At 36.3% G+C, this 21,896-nt stretch overlaps 1 protein-coding gene across 3 annotated transcripts in view; it reads left to right on the top strand.

The window, feature by feature from the left end:
- The first annotated feature begins 16,132 nt into the window (after window positions 1–16,132).
- The window catches only part of LOC144972763 (uncharacterized), a 62,555-nt gene continuing 56,791 nt past the window's right edge, over window positions 16,133–21,896 (top strand). The window contains exons 1-2 of one of the 3 annotated variants that reach the window (XM_078914377.1): window positions 16,133–16,238; window positions 16,532–16,591. The gene's annotated coding sequence lies outside the window, so the exon portion shown is untranslated. Of the gene's footprint in view, window positions 16,592–21,896 lie in introns of all 3 variants that reach the window. The other 2 variants (XM_078914375.1, XM_078914376.1) reach the window with 2 other exon arrangements.

The raw sequence follows: 21,896 nt of genomic DNA, 5'->3' as shown, positions 1-21,896 counted from the left end.
CAGGAATGATTGGACATCTATTTATTAGATACTTCTCTATCCAATAATGATTAGACATCTATTTATTAGATACTTCTCTATCCAGGAATGATTGGACATCTATTTATTAGATACCTCTCTATCCAGGAATGATTGGACATCTATTTATTAGATACTTCTCTATCCAATAATGATTAGACATCTATTTATTAGATACTTCTCTATCCAGGAATGATTGGACATCTATTTATTAGATACCTCTCTATCCAGGAATGATTGGACATCTATTTATTAGATACTTCTCTATCCAGGAATGATTGGACATCTATTTATTAGATACTTCTCTATCCAGGAATGATTGGACATCTATTTATTAGATACCTCTCTATCCAGGAATGATTGGACATCTATTTATTCACCTTCACACGGGTTCCATCTCTTTCCAGAGGTTGGATGTCATGGCCTTCAATCCTTCACGGTCCATTGCAGCCTCGTTACAGTCTGCTATGCGCCGTCCTGTAGCTTCCTTGATGCCATCTGTCCAGGATTTCCTTTGTCTTCCTCTGCCTCTCTTTCCTTCAATTCTTCCCTCCATTATCCTTTTTTCGAGACTATCATGTCTTCGCATATGTCCAAAATATGACAGCTTTTTGTGCTTCACAGTCAAAAGAAGTTCTTTTTGTTTTTGGCCCATTAGGTCGAGGACTTTGATGTTTGTTTTTCTTGCTGTCCAAGGTATTTTCAGCATTCTCCTGTACGTCCACATCTCAAAAGCTTCAATACGTTGTTCTGTCTGTGCGGTTAGTGTCCACGTTTCACAACCATAAAAGAAAATGGACCACACATAGCATTTGGTGCATCTCATTCGTGTTCTGATGGAGATATTTTTGTTGGTGAGGATTGGCTTTAGTTTCATGAACGCGTTTTTGGCCAGCATTATTCGTCTCCTGATCTCTTTGTCAGACCTTGCATCGGATGTTACCAACTGCCCCAAGTACGTGAACTCCTTTACTTGTTCCACTGGACACTCTTCTATTTCTATATCTATGTCTATGGGCTCCTTTTTTTTGTTATCACCATTGTTTTTGTCTTCTTCGCATTCATGAACAGGCCCTTTTCTTTACTCTCTTCGTTCACTTTTGAAAGTAGCTTCTGTAGGTCTTCCTTACTTTCCGCCAACAGGACAGTATCGTCAGCGTAACGTAAATTGTTGATGTTGTGGCCACCAACCTTCAACCCTTGTGCTGTTTCTACTTGCCGAAAAATAGACTCTGTGTATAAATTAAACAAGCAAGGAGACAAACCACATCCCTGGCGCACTCCTTTCTTGATTTCAATTGCATCTGTTGTATCTGCCTGCACTTTTATCTGAGCCTTTTGCTGCCAGTACAGATTAGCGATTAGAGCCACATCATTCTCTTCCACACCTACTGCCACAAGGTCCTGGATAAGTTTCTGATGACTAACAGAATCAAGTGCCTTTGAGTAGTCTATAAAACAGGCATATATGTCTTTTTGGACCTCTAAGTATTTTTCTGACAGGATTTTTAAGTCGAAAATTGCTTCCCTGGTGCCACTGTTCTTTTGAATCCAGTTTGCTGTTCTGAAATCTCACGATCTACTTTTGACGAGATTCTTTTCAGAATTATTGTCAGGAGGAGTTTCAGTAGATGGCACATAAGACTGATTGTTCTGTAGTCCGAACACTCAATTGCACCCGCTTTCTTGGGTAGCAGTATGAAGATAGAAGTGCGAAGGTCTTCTGGGATGTGCGTTGACTCGTATATTTCATTCATAAGGTCCGTTATCACATCAACACCAAATTCACCCAGTGCTTGCAGCATTTCTGTTGACACCCCATCTATTCCATTGGCCTTCCCTGTTTTCATGCAGTATAGGGCTTTCTCTACTTCTGATCTTAGGATTGTGGGTCCCCGTAGAAAGGACTATATATGGTTGTCACCTCTGTCCGCATTGAATAGCTCCTACACGTATTCTTTCCATCTATTGGCGATTTCTTCCACCCCAAAGAGGAGTCTAACTAATTTATCTTTGATGCAACCGCCAGATTGAGAGTTTTTATATGTGAATTTCTTGATTTCAGCAAACATTGGTCCAGGGTTTTTCTCATGTGATAACTTCTCAATATGGTGGCACTTTTCATCAAGCCAGTCTTCTTTAGCCTGGATACACTTTTTCTTTACTGATTTGTCCAGTTCATTGTACCTAGGGGTGCCCTTTGAATGTTTCCGTTCTCTCATAAGATTCAAAATCTCATTCGTCATCCATTCTCTCTTTGCCTCTTTAGATTTTTTGTTTAGCATTTTCTCGTTTGTAGTTGTTATTGCACCTTTAAGAGAGGACCATTGTTTATCAATTCTACTCTTATACTTTTCTTCTGTTTCTTTATTTGTGTCTTCTTGTTCTTCCATAAGACAATAATACGTATTTTCTACTTCTACAGCATATTTCGCTCTTAGCTCCTCGTTTCTAAGTTCAGCTAGATCGTACTTTATGTGTTCGTCCATTTTCTGTTTGGGAATTTTTAATTAACTTTTATTTTCACCATGATGGGAACATGGTCCGATCCAATGCCAATCTATTTATTAGATACTTCTTTATCCAGGAATGATTGGACATCTATTTATTAGATGCCAGGTCTGGTGGAAAGAGGCCCAAGTAGCAAGCACTTGTTACTATCAGCTCTCCTTTATAGAAACTAAAACAAAGTCCCATTCTGACTCCATGAAGAACAAGGCTCAACAAGGACAACTTAAAGATTTCATCTTCGTGTTTAACAAGCTCTGTTAAAACAATTGTAAAACCCTATTTTCATACTTTGGGGCCAAAAAGACCCCAGGGGTGTGTTTGTTATTAATAAAACAGTCAATTTTGACGCAGAGATCTGAAATTTGGTGACTTTTCCTAAAATGATGAGGTCCATGACCATGCCAAATTTCATGCTTGTCACCTGCATAGTTTACTCACACTGAGCATGCTCATCTGGATTTCGAGATTTTCCGATCTGGAGCCCAAATGGCCCCCATGACTTTCAAAAAAGAAAAATACAGAAAGTACGATTTCCTGATTTGGGGGTCATTTGGCCCCCCCATGACTTTTTAGAGAAAACGGAGTGATATTGGTCAGTACTGACCCACGAGCGCTGGCACTTGACTTGTTGGTGGTTTTCTCATGGCAGGGACGAGTATGAGACCTATGCACATGTGACCCGCGATTCCTCGAAGTCTTGGGCTAGGGACTTGAAGTTTATCTATGGTTGTCATTCGTATTATAGGGTGGGAGGGGGGGGAAGTCAATCTTGTTGTTTATTCTATCCCCTTTGTTGTCCTTTTTAAGCTCTGCTCTCAACTTGTTAGTCCTCTCATGTTAAAATCCACTCGACATCTATCATCTTTTGTCAATTGTTTTTCTGGCGCAAAAGATTTAAAACTGGTCTATGGGAACACTTTCTGTCAAGATTTTAGGATGCACTGGAACAGGAAGGAGAGGGGGAATTGGTCCCTGTGCTAAATGAATATCCACCTATCTTATGATAGTGATAATATGTGGTTGCAATATATATATTGGTGGTGGAGGCAGTTATGAGACAGAAAGTATAGTTGCGATCATAATAGGGCAGAGAAATGGTGACGTCACATCTTCTACTCTTCCGGTTCCAAACTCCTGGGATTTGACCAGTCCTTTGGACGACTTATAATGAAAAGGTTACGTATTGAATCATAAGATGCATGCCTTTATTAGTTTCAGTTAGTAGCAGGATGTATACCGTAGGCAGATTCTTAAGATTATGGGACGTAAAAGAGCGAGGAAAGAGGACCTTTGACAGACGACCAGCATTTATTTAGACTAAAAAATAGATGTCATCAATCTGAAACCAGAAGATCAATTCCACAAGGTATCCAGTCCTCCGGAAGAGTGGTTTTACACTTGCATTGAGATCGGAACAATTTTTTTGACATCACACCTGCGTTTCCTCTAATGATGATGTAGTTGTGGTGATGATGAAGAGATCAAATGTTGGTGATGGGAATAGATGCTGTGCGAATGGCTAAGAAGCTCACAACATTGCCATCCGGAAATATAACGGACCAACACACAAAACGATGTGTAACCTTGAACGTTTATTGTCTTGCATTATCTCAACGTGTGTCTTAGACAGTGGGTAAACTTCAAGAATAATGATTGTTACTAGTTCATCTCACGTCATAGAATCTTGGATCAACCCCGGCTTATTGACCTGTATAGCTTTTAGAACTTGATTCAAGACCTGTAACTCATAACAAACAGTTTATCTCGTCTTACCAACGCTTTGATTCTAATTTGTCAAGATAGTTTTGTCAGTTTAACAAATTTTATCCATTCTCTTTATGAAAACACAAAAACTCAACATAAGTTTTATAGATTTTGTGCATAAAATCAATTTTGAACATTTTCAATCAGCCCGACATGACACTGTTTAGAGGAAATAAGTAACAAATTTTCATGACTTTCAAACCGGATGTTTTTCTTACGCTTGCACGATTGCCATTTAGTTCCCTAACTCTTATGTAATGATTCAACAATTTCACTAATCACAGATTCTGTTATAATAATTCTATTCATTCCAAATAGACGATTCTGGGAAATTGTCGAGACATGACAATACCATTCTTAGAATAATTTACAATAATGTCATAAAATAATAAATCTGCTCTTTCTTGGGTCGTCACAGTTTTGATTATGAATTTAGAACTGAAATCAGCAACAAGCTGACGGGGGCTGAATGAGCAAACAAAAACAGACAAAACAAAAGAAACGAAAAAAAAAATAAAAATAAATAAAAACCAAACGAATACATAAATAGAATGGACAACATAAAATAACAAGAATCATATGGCGGCATAAAACAACGAGAGTCATTCCGTTGCCCCACACGTTAAACTTAATTCAATTTTGTCTAAGTGTTACTAACAGTCATGGGATAAGTTGGCCTGGGATTTTTAAAATAATTTTAGTACTAATGAAATAATCCAGTAGTGACGAATAAGTTGAAAAGGTCTTTGTCAGCACTGACGAACAGGCCTTGTGTTCGACAGTACTGATCAATTGCCAGTGGCACCTCTTATTTAGTACCGACCAAGAGGCGCTGGCACGTATTGGTCAGTACTGACCAATAGCCCTAGCCTGGAGAAAAATACTAAAGATTTCAACAGAAGAAACTCTTTCTTTCATTTCATTTCACAATTTTCAATAATAATAATAATAATAATAATAATAATAATAATAATAATAATAATAATAATAATAATAATAATAATAATAATAATAATATAATAATAAAAATAATAATTTTTATCATGTCCAATGCAGCATAATTTAGACCACACAACGGATGGCTGATTTTTTTAAAAACAATATAAAAACCATTTAGTTAGCAAATTCATTACACTCTGACTGAGACATAACGTAGACATTCAAGCTATTAATTTAGTTCACTTAGAGATTGAAAAACGGTACTAGAAAATAAATCACTCTTCATATCAGAAGTTACAAACAAATATGTGGGAAGGATTTATATATGGCGAATGATGCTTTCTTTGCACTGCTGTTGACATGCCTTTCAATCTTGTATGTAAATGTCATGCATTGTTACCTTATTATGGTCATCTTCTACATGTGTGGATGTATGAGTGCGTATGTGTGTGTGTGTGTGTGTGTGTGTGTGTGTGTGTGTATGTGTGTGTGTGTGTGCTTTGCATGCCAAGGTTAAAGATATTTATTTGTACATCACACATGCATGAGTGCATTTAAGTTGTAATATTAAGGGCATTCAAGGGATTTTATCCTATTTCGCCCTATACTATGTGTTATATGTTATGTTAACGTAGGGTTCACGCAATAAGAAAAGATAAGCAAGATACGAAAGTAAGGCAAGTATTGGAAGGAACATTAAATTGAATATTAGCGCGTTCATATATCCATTACTGTTTCACAATTTCATATTTGGCGATTCATTCTAGCTAGTACTACAATCATAAAATTAATGATACTATCAATTCATTTTTATTTCACAGGATAAGTATAAGAATCATCGTCGTTCATCACACTTCTTATGAAAAAAGTAAAGAATTAGTACTTGCTTGTATGTTTCTTGATTAGTTGATGAAAAAGTAGGTAACTGAAACTGGCGCTCATCATATTGGACAACAAACAGGAAACAAAATTACCCAAGCCAATTATTGTAGATGCCATCTACCAGTAAGTTGTGGATTATATTGACACGTCATTGTCACTAAATAAATAGATGCATGATGTAAAAACAAAAACAACAAAATGATTTAACCCTATACGTTTAATGAAAAATAATATTTTAACTGAATTTTCCATAGTAAAATCGTGGGGGTAAATGGCCCCCAAATAAGAAAATAGGACTTTCTAGTATTTTTTTCTTTGCAAGTCAGGGGGCCCAAATGGACCCCAAATCAGGAAATAGGAATTTCTATTTTAGTATGAAAATAGGGTTAAATAAAACTCCTGGACCAACCAAACAAACGAACATGAAAAAGGTGACGATGATGTTTGACATTAATCAGCTTGGACTTATCTTTAAGAGGGTAAAAGCTTCAAAGATAAGATTACGAAAAGAGGGATATAGATCTAATTAAAAGTTATAGCTGAAAGAAAAATGAAGCACAAGAAATGAAGTTAACAACCTTATTTTTTGTTGTCTTTTTCATTAATTTGTTAACTCGCTTGCTCTCCTAACAAGTCGGTGTTGGTGCGAATCTCAGGGAGGGCGGGGTCGTTAAAATTTCTTTTTAAAAAGGCAGACTGATGGCTTCTGTTTGCATTTAAATGCAGTTTCCACACTTTCAGGACATAATTTAAGGGACGGTTTAGATATAATATTTTTTAAAAATTATTGCCTATATTGTGCGGTTTTAATCCTTCTGTATTGTCATTATACATTTTTTTAATAGCCTAACATTTTTGGTGAAAAATACACACAATCTGTGTTGATACTCGTTTTGCGACCTGATTTGGGGGTGTGGCATAAAAAAAAAAAAAAACAATTTTGGGGCAAATGTTCCGCAAAATCTAACGAAGGAAGAACCTCCATAGTCTTCCCTCTTATCACCATTGTAGCATTTTGTGTCACATTAGAGAAATTTTACAGCTTTAGCTTATGGGATTTTTATTAGAACATTACAAAGTTGAGAATCAAAATGATATGTCAAAACTGATGTTAACATTTTTTGATTTAGATTACAGGTCAAAATAATAAAAAAATAATATGCCTTTTTTTCATCCCCAAGGGAAATTTGGCTTTAGGATCTATTCCAAGTGAAGACTGAACTAACCCAGGCGTCAGCCGCAGTGCAGCGACGCAAAGTGAGCTAAACCGAGGTGATTTGCTCAAGGCCACACAACGAGGCTGGTATTCGAACTCTGTACCTTTTGGGTGCTAAGCAAAGACCGTCCTGCTGAGCCACTCTGCCCAACACATACTTTATCAAAAAAAATCTCTTTAGGTGACATAAAACATGATCTCTGTCATAACTGTGGAAAATTTCAAACAATTTCATTGAATAGATTCTGAGAAATGTTTGACACAGTATCCCATACCCCTAGAAAAATGACATATTGAGAAAATAGTAAAATAAATTTCCGTTTTTCACACTTTTCTTACTACCTGTACCCGTTTCGATTGTGCTTTCGTGTTTTTATAGTCTCTTTTGAGAAACTGGACTTCAATAATATTATTTATAAGATGATTTAATAACGTTTTCCACCAAATCTCAAAATTAATTTTTTGAAGGATTTTCCTAATTATTAGCCCTAAACCTGTCCCTTAAGCAATTACCCTTACAAGTGCGGCTCTCTATAACTATAATATAAAATGATATTTTACCTTTCTCCCTGGGATGAGATGGGCTTTAACGACTCAGGTTTTAGTCTCTTACTTCGTGAGAACGATGAGTAAAATCGAATCATGTCTGTAGAGCTTTTTTTAAAAAAAAATTCGGTTTAGAGTGAAAAGTAAAATTTTAAAAAGAGAAAAGTAAGAAAAGCGAATATCAAAAATGAATAAAAGAGGGGAAGAAAGAAAGAAATAAAGAGGGAGAGAGAAGAGAGAAAGAAAGAAAGAGAGAAAGGGGGAGAGAAGGAGAGAAAGAGCGATAGATTGAGAGTGATAGAAATAGATATATAGGTGGATATACATATATATATATATATAAATATAAAGAGAGAGAGAGAGAGAGAGAGAGAGAGAGAGAGAGAGAGAGAGAGAGAGAGAGAGAGAGAGAGAGAGAGAGAGAGAGAAAATAAAAAGGTTTAGAATAATTGGCTAGAATGCTTTCGATTTCAAAATGTAGAATTATGTCGATGAATAAAGTGGTGGCAATAACACTGCATTTAGAAATCCTTCAATCGATTTCATTTTTATTTGTGTATGTCACCAATCTATGTTTACCTATCTATGTTTTGTTTCCAATTCCTTTGATCCTCTTTGTATTTGTATCCGTAAACAGCTATACAAGGCTATCGATCCTTGATTCATTTTCGGACAAAGATCACGTGAAGCTTATAAGAAACCTTTTATCAAATTTAAATACTACATTTCAATTTGAATCCGGCAGAGAATTAACAATCTCAAATGGATCCCCTTAAGGAGGCAGTTTGAGTCCAATCCTATTCACGATATACCTTAAATCGGCCATGAAAGATCTAAGACCAAAATTACCATTTTAAAAAAATGATCACTCGTGAATTCATATACCCAGATGATACAGACCTAATCTTTGAATCGGTACATCTAGTGAAAATATACACCCCAATAATATCAACTACCCAAGAAGCATGGAACTAAAAGTGAATCAATCCAAAACAGAATATACAAAAACCAACAGGAATTTAAATGAATGGAAACGTTTACGTAAACTAGGCAATTTTATCAACGAAAATGAAGAAATCAGAAAACGAAAGCAGCTGGCCACCAATGCATTCAACCAACTCCAAAATTTATGAAATAGAAATAACATAATCAATGAGAATAAACAAACACAAATATACCAGGAACTGATTATTCGGATATTGACATACAATTGTGGAACCTGGGGCCTCACAAAAAAAAAGAACTTAGAAAGTTTCGATTCATACCGCCGCAAACAATTACGCCGCGTAATCAGAATCTATTGGCCAGAGACAATTACAAATACTGATCTCAATGAAAAAAACAGGGTCCAACGCCTGAGTACAATAATAACAGAACAGCGATGAAGGCTATTTTGTCACATCTTACGTCGAGAAGATAACATCCCAGCCCAAACTGCAATGACAGAATATTTCCTTCATGGCAACAAATATGTATGGAGACCACCAACATCAATAGTAACTACCCTGAACCAGGATCTCTCTACATATCAGAAATTTCTGGATTCAGATGAGGCCGAATCAATCCCTGAAGAACTAAGAAATATTGTAGTGCCCTCCGTACTAAAGTCACAATAAGATCCTGATATCCTCAAAACTTTGGCCCAGAACCGTGACCAATGGAAACAATTAACATGCTATACTCATCGACTATGACTCAATCCCACAATTCTCAGCAAGCGTCATTCTGACTGCGAGGCTAACTACTACTACTACTACTACTACTACTACTACTACTACTACTACTACTACTACTACTACTACTACTACTACTACTACTACTACTACTACTATACAACGACACTCTAAAGGGTCCTCACTAATAAAGTGAAATGGTAATCGTCAATATGACATTAATTAAAACAGTATCAGAAAAGGAAAGAGAATGGAGAATAGTAGAGATTACGAGATTACAACTAACACAACCAGTGCCTCACGGTGGTTCGGACACATCATCTGATTGAGAACTTTTATGATAGGTGTCTAGTCAATCCAAATGCAGTTTGCAAAATCAAGCCACGTTGAGCGCGGTTAGTGCCAGATACCAATACAGTCGTACTCTGAAAAATAAAATCCGCATATTTAAAAAGTTGGCTAGAAAACAGGTACCTCAAATATTGATCTATTAAAACGACTCTTGTCTTGGCAAAAACTCTTAAACCTGGGACTTTGCAACTAAACACTTCACTCAATTAAGATATTAGCGATTGCCATACTACAACCTGTTACAGATATTATGAGAGTGCTAATACACAAAAGATAGGCTCAAACCAGAAACAAGACTTGCACTGTTTGTAAAATTGCATTTTGATTATAAAGCTACTTATGGAGCACAGGAAGGAAAGTAAAATGTAAAGCGCGTTTGACATGGTGGTACAGTAGGAATTCACTATTCAAAAAGGCATATTTCTATAAGTCAGTAAAATACTAGGCTGCTGATTTGTTAAAAATTTTCCCAGGTCATATTGTGCGGCTATGTGGTCTTGTGGTATGACACTCGCTTTCGGATTGGATGGTCCTGGGTTCGAGCCTCGCTTGGCGCATAGGTGAGTCCTTGGAAAAGAATCTTTGTAAAATGAGTACCTGGCCGTTAATAGCATTGTCTATGTGGGAAGAAAAATTGTAATATCGCCTAGCGGGCGTGGAGTGTCGTTCTACATTTTACGTGTTGCTATTGGTCAGGGACCCTTTGTAAAGCGATTTGAGCACGTTTAAAGGATATTGCGCTCTATAAAAGCTCAAGTTAAAAAAGATGTTTGTTTCATATGTGACCTGTGGTTACAAAACTATCGGTCTGAATTACAGACCAAAGAGTAAAATGAAAGTTAGAATAATCAGAAAATTGAGATTTAGTCTTCTTGCAGCTATTTCACCAGTTAACTGCCGTACTATGGAAAGACACGCATTAAAAAATTTGGCCAAAAAACTCATCCTTTAAATTTCGATCGATTTAAATGACTCTCATCTTGGCAAAACTCTCAATCGAGGTTCCCTGCGAGGTCTCAGGTTTGAGAGTTTTGCCAAGATGAGGGTCATTTAACCCTCTCCTGACCACCTACAGCAATATCGTCACATTTGTTACGATACAATATACATTTTTCTTATTCAGATTTATTTCGTACATCACAAACTTTGAAAAATGATCTTTTTTTAATCAATAAGAACATAAAGTTGTTTTGTAGAAAGAATATTTGAGTTTTAAAAAAATCAATTTTTCTGCTGGGTAAGCCTGCCATTTTGGGAAATACTGAAAAGGATCGGTAAGGAGAGAGTTAAACCGAGCGATATTTGAAGGACGAGATTTCCGGCCAATTTTTTAGAATACCACGGTCATTCTCCTTAATAGATCGTATATATAAGAGTATTTCAGCAAACTGTCATATATTTTTAAATTGTGAATTCAATTTTCGGCATTTATTTCAGCTCGATTTAATACCGTTTTCAGTCCGTCAGAGCCATTAGGCCCATAGAGCCTGAGTCTATCCCGGTTTCTATAGCGTGAAACGGGCAATAGCAATTGTAGTCTAGTCCATCGCAAAGTACTTCCCCACGGCAGATTTAACAGACCTGGCTATCCGACAGGCAAGGGGAGGGGGGGGGTATGTGGGTCACATTTTTCGATAATTTTATTTTTACCACGGCACTAACAGGATCATTAATGGTTTAAAAAAAAAAAAACCATTATCTAATAGTTTCAAAAATCATAAACATTCGATGTACAGTAGTGCATTCAAAACGTGTCCATTCTCAGCACGCCTCATATAACAAGAGAACCAACGTGTTATTCCCATTACACATCATTTCATTGCCAAGAGAAACATCACCCTGTTTTCAATAACAATCATACCGCGGACGACACCACGCAGAATACACTAATCGGTGTCCATTGTGTTGGTGACTTACCAACAACAAAGGCCGTACGTATCGAAGGGTCAGATGGATCGAAAGTAAACATAGATGACAACCACAATTTACAATGGGGCATTGAACGGCTGGGTGATCCCATTGCCTCCTAGCCGATCACCACAGCAAGAGCTAATATTTGGCTTTAAACAGACCTACCAATTTTAAATCTGAAAATATCGTAGTTTTCAGGGGTAATAACATAGTATACATTATAACAAGGGGTAATAACATAGTATACATTATAACTACCCTTATAAATGCGGCTATGCAGTTTTGTGGTAAGACACTCGCTTTCGGATCGGAAGGTCCTGGGTTAGAGCCTCGCTCGGCGCATAGTTGAGTCCTTGAATAAGTCTCTTTACTCACAGTCTCTCACCGTACTCAGGTGTAGCATGAGTACCTGGCCGTTGACAACGTTGTCTCTGTCCGAAAAACAAATAAATGTAATATTGCCTAACATGTCCTATATGTTAAATGTTGCTGTTGGCCAGGGACACCTTGTAAAGCGCTTTGAGCACGTTCAGTGTATATTGCGCTAGATGAAAGCTCAATTAAATCACAAACTTGTCCTTAATTATATGAAAGTATTGCTTTAACCTTCTCTATATACAACTCTGGCACCAGAACTTCGCTTTCAAGAAGTTTCATTGAATCAAAAATCGTTATATAGTTTTCAAATAAAAAAATATTGAGCTTCTATAATATAACGCAATATCCACTAAACGTGCTCAAAGCGCTTTACAAGGGGTCCCTGACCAGCAGCAACACGTAACATGTAGAACGAGTCATGACACCCAATTTTTTTTTCCGACAGAGGCAACGCTGTTTACGGCCAGGTACTCATTTTACACCTGAGGACGGTGAGAGAATGTGAGTAAAGAGCCTTTTCCAAGGACCCAACTATGCGCCGAGCGAGGCTCGAACCCAGGACCTTCCGATCCGAAAGCGAGTGTCATACCACAAGACCACATATCCGCACGTTAGAGGTTAGAGCCGAAAAATCGTAGTTCTAAGTTCTAAGGACTTTTCGTCGTAGTAGGCAGGTCTGATTTAAGCCATCTCTAGAATCAGCCACTTTAACTGTTCAACCCTGTGATATTTATGGTCTTTTGGGATCAGACACATGACATTCTTTTGGAACTGATGTATTCGTGTGATCGATCTGTGAGATTTATACTGTCGAAATCTGGAAAAACCCATATTTTTTTAATTTGGCCATAAAACTCGTCCTTCAAATATCAATCGATTTAAATGACCGTCATCTTGGCAAAAAAGAAACTCTCAAATCTGGGACTTCGTGAAGTCCCAGGTTTGAGAGTTTCTTTTTTGCCAAGTTGACGGTCATTTAAATCGATCGATATTTAAAGGACGAGTTTTATGGCCAAATTTTAAAATATGAGTTTTTCCAGACTACGGCAGTTTAGGCCTTTTAATATCGCATGCATTCTTTTACTGAATACTTAACCAGTAAGCAGTCGTACTTGGGAGTTTTAGCCAAGGTGCAGGTCATTTCAATCGATCGATATTTGAAGGACAAGTTCTCTGGCCAAATTTTTAACTGCGTGTTTTTCCAGAGTTTAACATTTAACTGGTTAATCGTATGCATCGATTTACTGATAGGTCTTTTTTATCAAGTCTTCTTTGGACAATATCACTGTTACTTTAATCCACTACATGAGAAAAGAATGATGGAATCAAATATTCGTATTTTGTTTTGGTATGTTTTTATTAAAAATCATATACTTGTCCTGATTGCTCGGTAGGTTTTTTTAAAAAAAGAGCTTTTATATAGCGCAATATCCACTAAACGTGCTCAAAGCGCTTTACAAGGGGTCCCTCCTGGCCAACAGCAACACATAACATGTAGGACGAGACATGACGCCTGTCAGGCGATATTACAAAAAAAAATTGGGACAGAGACAACGCTGTTAACGGCCAGGTACTCATTTTACACCTGAGTACGGTGAGAGAATGTGAGTAAAGAGCCTTTTCCAAGGACTCAACTATGTGCCGAGCGAGGCTCGAACCCAGGATCTTCCGATCCGAAAGCGAGTGTCATACCACTAGACCACATAGCCGTAGGTTTAGTGTCATACTTCAACGCGAACGGTATGGGTACTAAAAGAGTATTATAGTAGGGCTATGGTTCACATCCATAAATATGCAAGAACATTTCAACCGCCTTCAAAGACACACACACACACACAAACACACACACACACACACATATATATATATATATATATATATATATATATATATATATATATATACACACACACATTGCTCCCTCCACCAGTTTCCATCCAGTAATAATTTAGTAAGTTAACTTTACTCAAGCTTACTAAGTTTTTCCCAAATAACTCCGCTTATGGAACAACTGCAGATTTCAAGCTGCTGAGCAATAATGAGACATTTTAAAGATTCACAATAAACTATCAGGAAGGTACCCCATAATTCTTTCCTTTATTCTGCTTTTTCTTTTTTGTTGTTGTTGTTGTTTTGTTCTGTCTGACAGTGTCAGTCAGTTTGATGAGGAAGAAGAGTCTTTACGATAACTACGCTTAATTGTTTTTGTCCAAAATGCTGGTTTATCATGTGATATCAAGTAATGTTTACATACTATGAGGAATTGACTCTCAAAACCTACTTTCTGACACCTATATAGATAATGCGTTTATATTAATCCACTGGACGCTGGAAATCACAATGGAAAAATTAATTCTCCAAAACAATCAGGAAATTGTTCTATTGTGCCTTTTTTTAGCCTTTTATATAGCACAATATCCACAAAATGTGCTCAAAGCGCTTTACAAGGGGTCCCTAGCCAACAGCGACACATAACCTGTAGAACGACGCATGACGCCTGTTAGGCGATAATACCATTTTTCCGACAGGGACAACACTGTTAACATCCAGGTAATCATTTTACACATGAGTACGGTGGGAGAATGTGATTAAAGAGTCTTTTCCAAGGACTCAACTATGCCCTGAGCAAGGCTCGAACCCAGGACCTTCCGATCTGAAAGCGTGTGTCATACCACAAGACCACAAAGTCGCGCAAAGGCAAATGAGACATGCAATTTCCCTATTAACTCAGTAAATAAATGACCAATTGACAATTTTCTCCAAATAATGTAAAAAAATAAATAAAACAAATTAGTAGCTTTTAAAAGTCACTTTCTTTTATATTCACATTGCAGCTTCAAGAGTAGGTTCTGGTTCTGCGGATCTCGTAAATGGCTGTATTACAAAGCAATTTTATGATAAATGTCAAACATTTTTAAAACACGTCATTGTTTTCACCTCCCAAGAAAACCAAAGGGTAAACATTGTAAGCTTGAATTGAAAGATCTTATGAGTAATATAAAAGAACTTAAGAGCGCAATGTCCACCCACTTAAGCGCTTTACAGGGAGTCCTGGGATGACAAAAATACTTAACACGTGCTTGTAACTGATAGACAGAGAAGAGAAGTGAACAAAGGGTGGGTGATGGGGTGGAAAATCGCGTGGTGTGTGTGTGTGCGCGCACACACACACACACAAACACACATATCACATACGCCCATGTCCACACACACGCACATGTCCATCACATACCATAAAATCTTACCACACAATTCAGAAAACAATAAATCGTAAACAATTATTGGTGTTCTTATTTCAAAGCAAGATTATCGACATAAAGGTTTTAAAGATGGAAAATATTAAACGAATTGTTATTGTTGGCATTATATTCTGTGACGACAATAAACTAGTATAAATGTTAGGTGACACAAAGGCTCAATTTTTTACCAGAGTCTGAAGTTATCAATTCATTTTTTTGTCCAGGCTCCGCTAAAGCCACCCCCCCCCCCCCCCCCCCCCCCCCCCAAAAAAAAAAAAAAAGGACAGAAAAGAAAAGAAAAGAAAAAACAAAACAAAAAATTCACTATTCATTCATCAATCTGTTGGATGTTGTTTCAAATCCGGAAGAGACAAATCATACACACTTTTTTCTGATCTTCCAATTAGGAAGAGATCGATGTCCTATCCTGAGGGTGGCGAGCAATTACACTTCTCTGTTTCACGATACACAATCCGGGAAGAAGTGATGCTACTCGAGCTGAATGTATTTAGGGAACTCGCTTTTTAAAAATGCAGTGGAGATCGAAGAGATCATATCAGTCCATTATTTAAAGTAATGTAGAATGATTGATAAGGGCGGTGTGTTGAAAGAAGGAAGGGAGTGTTCTGATAACAACGGAAAGATTGAGATCATGTGACCAATCCGCTGATCGCTTTAAGTGATCGAAGAGTAGTTTGAGGGCCGGCTAGCCAGGGGACGTAATACTCATCAAGGCCCATAACTCTCTCGTCTTCATACCTTTTCGTCTCCAATATTTACCTGCTTGCTTGCCGTGCTTGCCTTACCGGTGTAAATGTGTTTATTGAAACTGCCTGCTGATGTGTTTATTGTTTGTTCTTTTTCTCTTTTCTTGTGATGAATAAATGGAAATAAAACGTCACTTTAACCGTTTGTTGACGTGGTAAATATTTCCCAAATTTCAAGACATTTTCGAGCAAGGTTAAAATAAAAGAGAAAGAGAAGAAACGAAATAATTCAAAGAAGAAACCTTCGGAATTAGATACCTGTAAAAAAAAAAATTCGACACGATTGTTTCGGCAGTTGGGCGTGGTTCAACAAGGAATTAATTTTGTTTCCTATAGCTAACATGTGATCTGACAATTGGAAGGGATAATTGATTGGTAACAACTCACAGAAATCCAGTAAGTTGTTTACAATCTTTATTGTTGGTTATTTTCTCTTTTCTTCTCCTTTTATCACTTGTCATTTAAAAAAAAAGAACCACCTTTTAGTGTCAAAATTAAAGGTACTGAAACAAAAAGATTGCGTAATTATCATCGGGATGATAAGTAGATTTTTTCCCCCAATAAACACCAAAAAAGGAGGGGAAATGAGTTTTTGTTTTAATCAAAATTTAAAAAAAAGTTAAATCATGTTTATTATATGCAATTATGTGGTCTAATTGTGTGAAGATCAAAGGTTCAGATTCAAAGTGAGCATCTCATAGTTGAATCCTTTGGAAAAGGCTCTATACTCACCTTTTCTCACCATACTCAGGTATATTTGGCCGGTAACATCGCTGTTTCCGTCGAAAATAAATTATGATAGCACCCTACATGACTTGTCTCGTTCAATCTTATTACTGGCTTGGGATTCATTGTAAGTCACCTTGAGCATGTTTAGTTGATATTGCTCACGAATGTATATTTCTGATTTTGGAATGTGAATGAGCGCTTCCTTTAGAGTGATAGATTGCGCATTTTTTCGGGAGCTTAAATTGTCTTAGGTTTGATTCCATGCATGACTAGCCAAAACTGTAAACCCTCGTATTTTGAACATCTTTCACTTTGTTCATTTGCACATATAGACCTGCCTACTACTATGAACATTTCGCAGTACCACAAATGTTCAGCTCCCACTTGAGAACTACGTAAATATTTTTGATTTAATTAAACTTCTTGATAACAAGGTTTTGGTGTACATGTAGTATATAGATAATAATAATAATAACAATACTCTCTCTCTCTCTCTCTCTCTCTCTCTCTCTCTCTCTCTCTCTCTCTCCGCTTATCTATTTATAATAATGATACTACTACTACTACTACTACTACTACTACTACTACTACTACTACTACTACTACTACTACTACTACTACTACTAATAATAATAATAATAATAATAATAATAATAATGATGTTGAATGATACTTGTTGAGAGCTTTCCATGAATAAAACATCACAAAGCGCTTAAGTGGAGTTTAAAGTAGTATTTTAGCGTATAAAGGATGTCTACTATGTTATTACCCCTTAAAACTACAAACTTTTTCAAGTTCAAGTAAGTAGGTCTGCACAAATAATCTAAAAAGGCATAGACCGTGCAATGTCAGTGTAAAAGTTTAAGCGTCATTGTTCATAACATAATGATATATATATATATATATATATATATATATATATATATATATATATATATATATATACGTGTTTTATAGATAGTATGCGCTTGGCTAAGAAGCTCATAACATTGCCATCCGGAAGTATAACGGACCAACACACAAAACTGTGTGTATCCGTGAACGTTTATAGACAGGTTAATACAGTTCAGTGAGCATTACTCATAACCGCGGATGGCAAAAACAATAACAAAGACCTGAGTGACGTCATCTTCGAACTTTCTATAGAACAGAGTTGACGACACATAGGACTTTGTTGTTGTTTTTTGTCATCCATTTTATGAGTAATTCTCACTAAGCGCATTGACCAGACTATAAACGTTCAAGGTCCGTTATACTTCTGGATGGCAATGTTGTGATTATTTAGTGAAGCGCATATATATATATATATATATATATATATAATATATATATATATATATATATATATATATATATATATATATATATATGTGTGTGTGTGTGTGTGTGTGCGCGGTGGATTCTTAGAAATCAGAAGACCACATGATCCGGCTGGTAAGTATGCATGTACTCAAAGTGATTCGAAGTCCTGCGGCGTGTGGTCTTGTGGTATGACACTCGTCTTCGGATCGGAAGGTCCAAGGTTCCAGATCCGATCTGAGCTGCGTATAGTTGAGTCCTTGGTAAAAGCTCTTAACTACAATTCTCTTACCGTACTCCTGTTAAAATGAGTACCTGGCCGTTAACAACATTGTCTCGGTCCGATAAAAACAAAGGATTATACACGCCCAAAAGTCTCATCTCGTCTACAGGTTAAGCGTTGCTGTAGGCTAGGGACCACTGTAAAGCGCGTTGAACATGCTTAATGGACAAAGTACTCTAATATTATAAATGCTCAAATGCTCAAGTAGCAGACTTTTTTTGTATTTGTTTTGTGTGTGTGTGTGTGTGTGTGTGTGTGTGTGTGTGTGTGTGTGTTTGTTTGTGTATGTATCTGTTTGGGGGGAGGGGGGATTAATATTTTTCCACGTATATTATTTTCTCACTGATTTATCCTTTACTACTTTTGAGAATTTCATCTTTCACCGTTGACTGTGTTTTTCAATATTTATTTTAGCATTATGTTTACCTCTCAGTGTATGGCTAATTCTTACTGCTTAAAAAAATATTTAGTTAACAAACAACACAGTGTAAATTCATTCAAGATTTTATAACTCTTTTTATTGACATTAGTGGCGGTAAATTCCCCTTGTGTCTGTCTTGAAGAAGCTTTGAGGGGAAAAATGAACCAGACATTCCGAAGCGAAGGCTATAGCAGCTACACAAACTCAATTTTCCTCTATAGCTGGAATGCTATTAACGTTTTTTAAGTGTTTGTTAACAGACAGGCAGAAAAAGGGACAGCGTGGCTCAGCGGGACAATCATTGCTTCGTACCAGAAAGGAACCGAGTTCAAATAGCTGCCCTATAGATAGACTAGAATGCGCTTGGCCAAGGAGTTCACAACATTGCCATCCGGAAGTATAACGGACCAACACACAAACTCTGTGTAACCATGAACTTTTATAGTCTGGTTAATATAGTTTAGTGAGAACAACTCACAAACGCGGATGGCAAAAACAATAACAAAGGCCTGAGTGACGTCATCTGCATACTATCTATAGACAAATGTCCCCGGTGGGATGAATAAATGGAAGTTTATTTTTATGTTATCAATTCCTTATTGATATTCGCCCGCTAGATGATTCTGCAGTCTATTTTTAGAGAAACTACACCTACACAAAGACTTCGAAATGTACTATGATGCCGTGTGGTATCTGAGCTAAAAATCTCAAAAAGTGTGTATGAAACCGCGCTAGACAAATTAGAAAGAAACATAATATAATAAAAGACAAAACATCTCCCAAAAATTAGTCTGCCTTGTCTGGCACTGTATTATACCTAGCTTTTCGGACTTTTATATTACACCTTACACCAGTGCCTGCTCCCCAAATTTGTCAATTTGGTATCTGCGCTGTGATTTTATATAATATAAACACGAGGTCAGAATTTAAGCCTATGACGGTCTGTCTATTTTTATAATCAACATACATATTAGTAAAATGTTCTAAGTTTGGAGTAGATTCAAGCGTGGCCCTTTAAAATCTCTTCGGAGGACAACATTTAATATTGTTTTTAGCGAGTACCAACCACAATGAAAAGAAAAGTAATGTTAAATCCACCAAGATGATTTTTGGGGCTTCTTATGAATGGTGAGCTAGGCATAAATCAGAAATGTTTCATCTATTTTTCCAGATTGTTGAAGTGGGTCGCATTTTTTTGTATACGTTTTACTCAGTTTTAAATTTTACCAATCATAACAATGTATTATGTGAATTAACTAAGAAAATAGTCAGAAAAGATAATATTGAATAGGAAAGACATTACTATTTGATGTAAAAGGGTCTTTAATTTTTGTCATATTTTTACACATTTTAAAAACCACCCAACAAAACCCATGTACATTACGAGATAGTTCACAAAACCCTGAGAAAATAATGGAAAACTTACACCCAATTATTACATGTCTTACTCTCTTTCTAATATTTTTTTTTTTTGCTTTAATTATCGTATCGTATCGTTTAAGAGCTAATAAATAGGTTTTAAAAACCTTTAAATGCTCTTTAAACCTTTCATGCCTAGATACAATTTATCAAATTTCATTCATTGTTAATATGATAATATTGAGTATTAATTATTCAATACACAAATAAGTGTCATAGTCAATATTCGTGGTATAATTATCCCTATTCACATTAATTTGACATGCCAACTTTTACTTGCTTACGCCCAATTTATCTTGATTTTTAATGTTAGGATGTATAACCAGGCATAAAAATAGTGTTTTCAAGTTTGAGTTCTATCAGAAAAGTATGCAATCAAATTATGGTCAGTAACCAAGGATTCCCTTAATCATTGACTACTACTACTACTACTACTACTACTACTACTACTACTACTACTACTACTACTACTACTACTACTACTACTACTTCTACTACTATTACTATACTACTACTAACTCTACTACTACTACTACTACTACTACTACTACTACTACTACTACTACTACTACTACTACTACTACTACTACTACTATACTACTACTACTACTACAACTACTACTCACAACTACTACTACTACTACTACTACTACTACTACTACTACTACTACTACTACTACTACTAACTACTACTACTACTACTACTACTATACTCTACTACTACTACTACTACTACTACTACTACTACTACTACTACTACTACTTCTACTACTATTACTATACTACTACTATAACTGCTACTACTACTACTACTACTACTACTACTATTACTACTACTACTACAACTACTACTACTACCACTACTACTACTAGTTAGAGAAAAACTCGGACAACCTTTTTGTTTGACATCCCTGCTTCTTTCGTGTGCACACCCGTAATGAACTCCTTTCATCCAGTACAAAACATAATAATAGAAATCAATAATTTAAAATCAATAGCTGGGCACATCGAATCATTCCAATCGTTACTACTTCTAATTGGTAATCAACTATTGGTATTGTTTAGATCCACAGATGACGCAATGTGGGAGAAACACATAGAATGTAATTTACAATTTATAGAATATAAATCAGTATGAATCGCAACTTCCAATGTTTGCCAATACCTTTCAATCTGTATATAAGTATTTAAACAAATAAGATACGATTTATTCTGGATTGTGATAAATGAAAAAAAAGGGAATCCTTCAAAGTTATAAGGCCCATGGAACTGTAATTTATCCCTGTTTCTTTTTCTTGAAACGGACAATATCAATTGCTTGTTTCCCTTTGGATAGGATGCTATTCTATCGCAAAATACTTTCTGCTAGATCTAACATACCCAGCTACTCAACCACAGCTGGGTGGACAAGGGGGATAAAAAAATCTCGTTTTCAGCAGCTGGGATCGATCTTGGACCTTTACGTGTAAAGTCACCAGAACCCTCTTATTGTTTTTATCTATTTCATTGAATGGAATATTGAAAACGTTTTGTATAATTTCCTAATTCGA

This window comes from Berghia stephanieae, chromosome 5 (assembly GCF_034508935.2).
Source record: "Berghia stephanieae isolate SIO BIC M18660-M18661 chromosome 5, UCSD_Bste_1.3, whole genome shotgun sequence".
NCBI classification, from domain to species: domain Eukaryota; kingdom Metazoa; phylum Mollusca; class Gastropoda; order Nudibranchia; family Aeolidiidae; genus Berghia; species Berghia stephanieae.
Note: the sequence above shows the minus strand (reverse complement) of the source record. Positions and strands in the feature narration are given on the sequence as shown.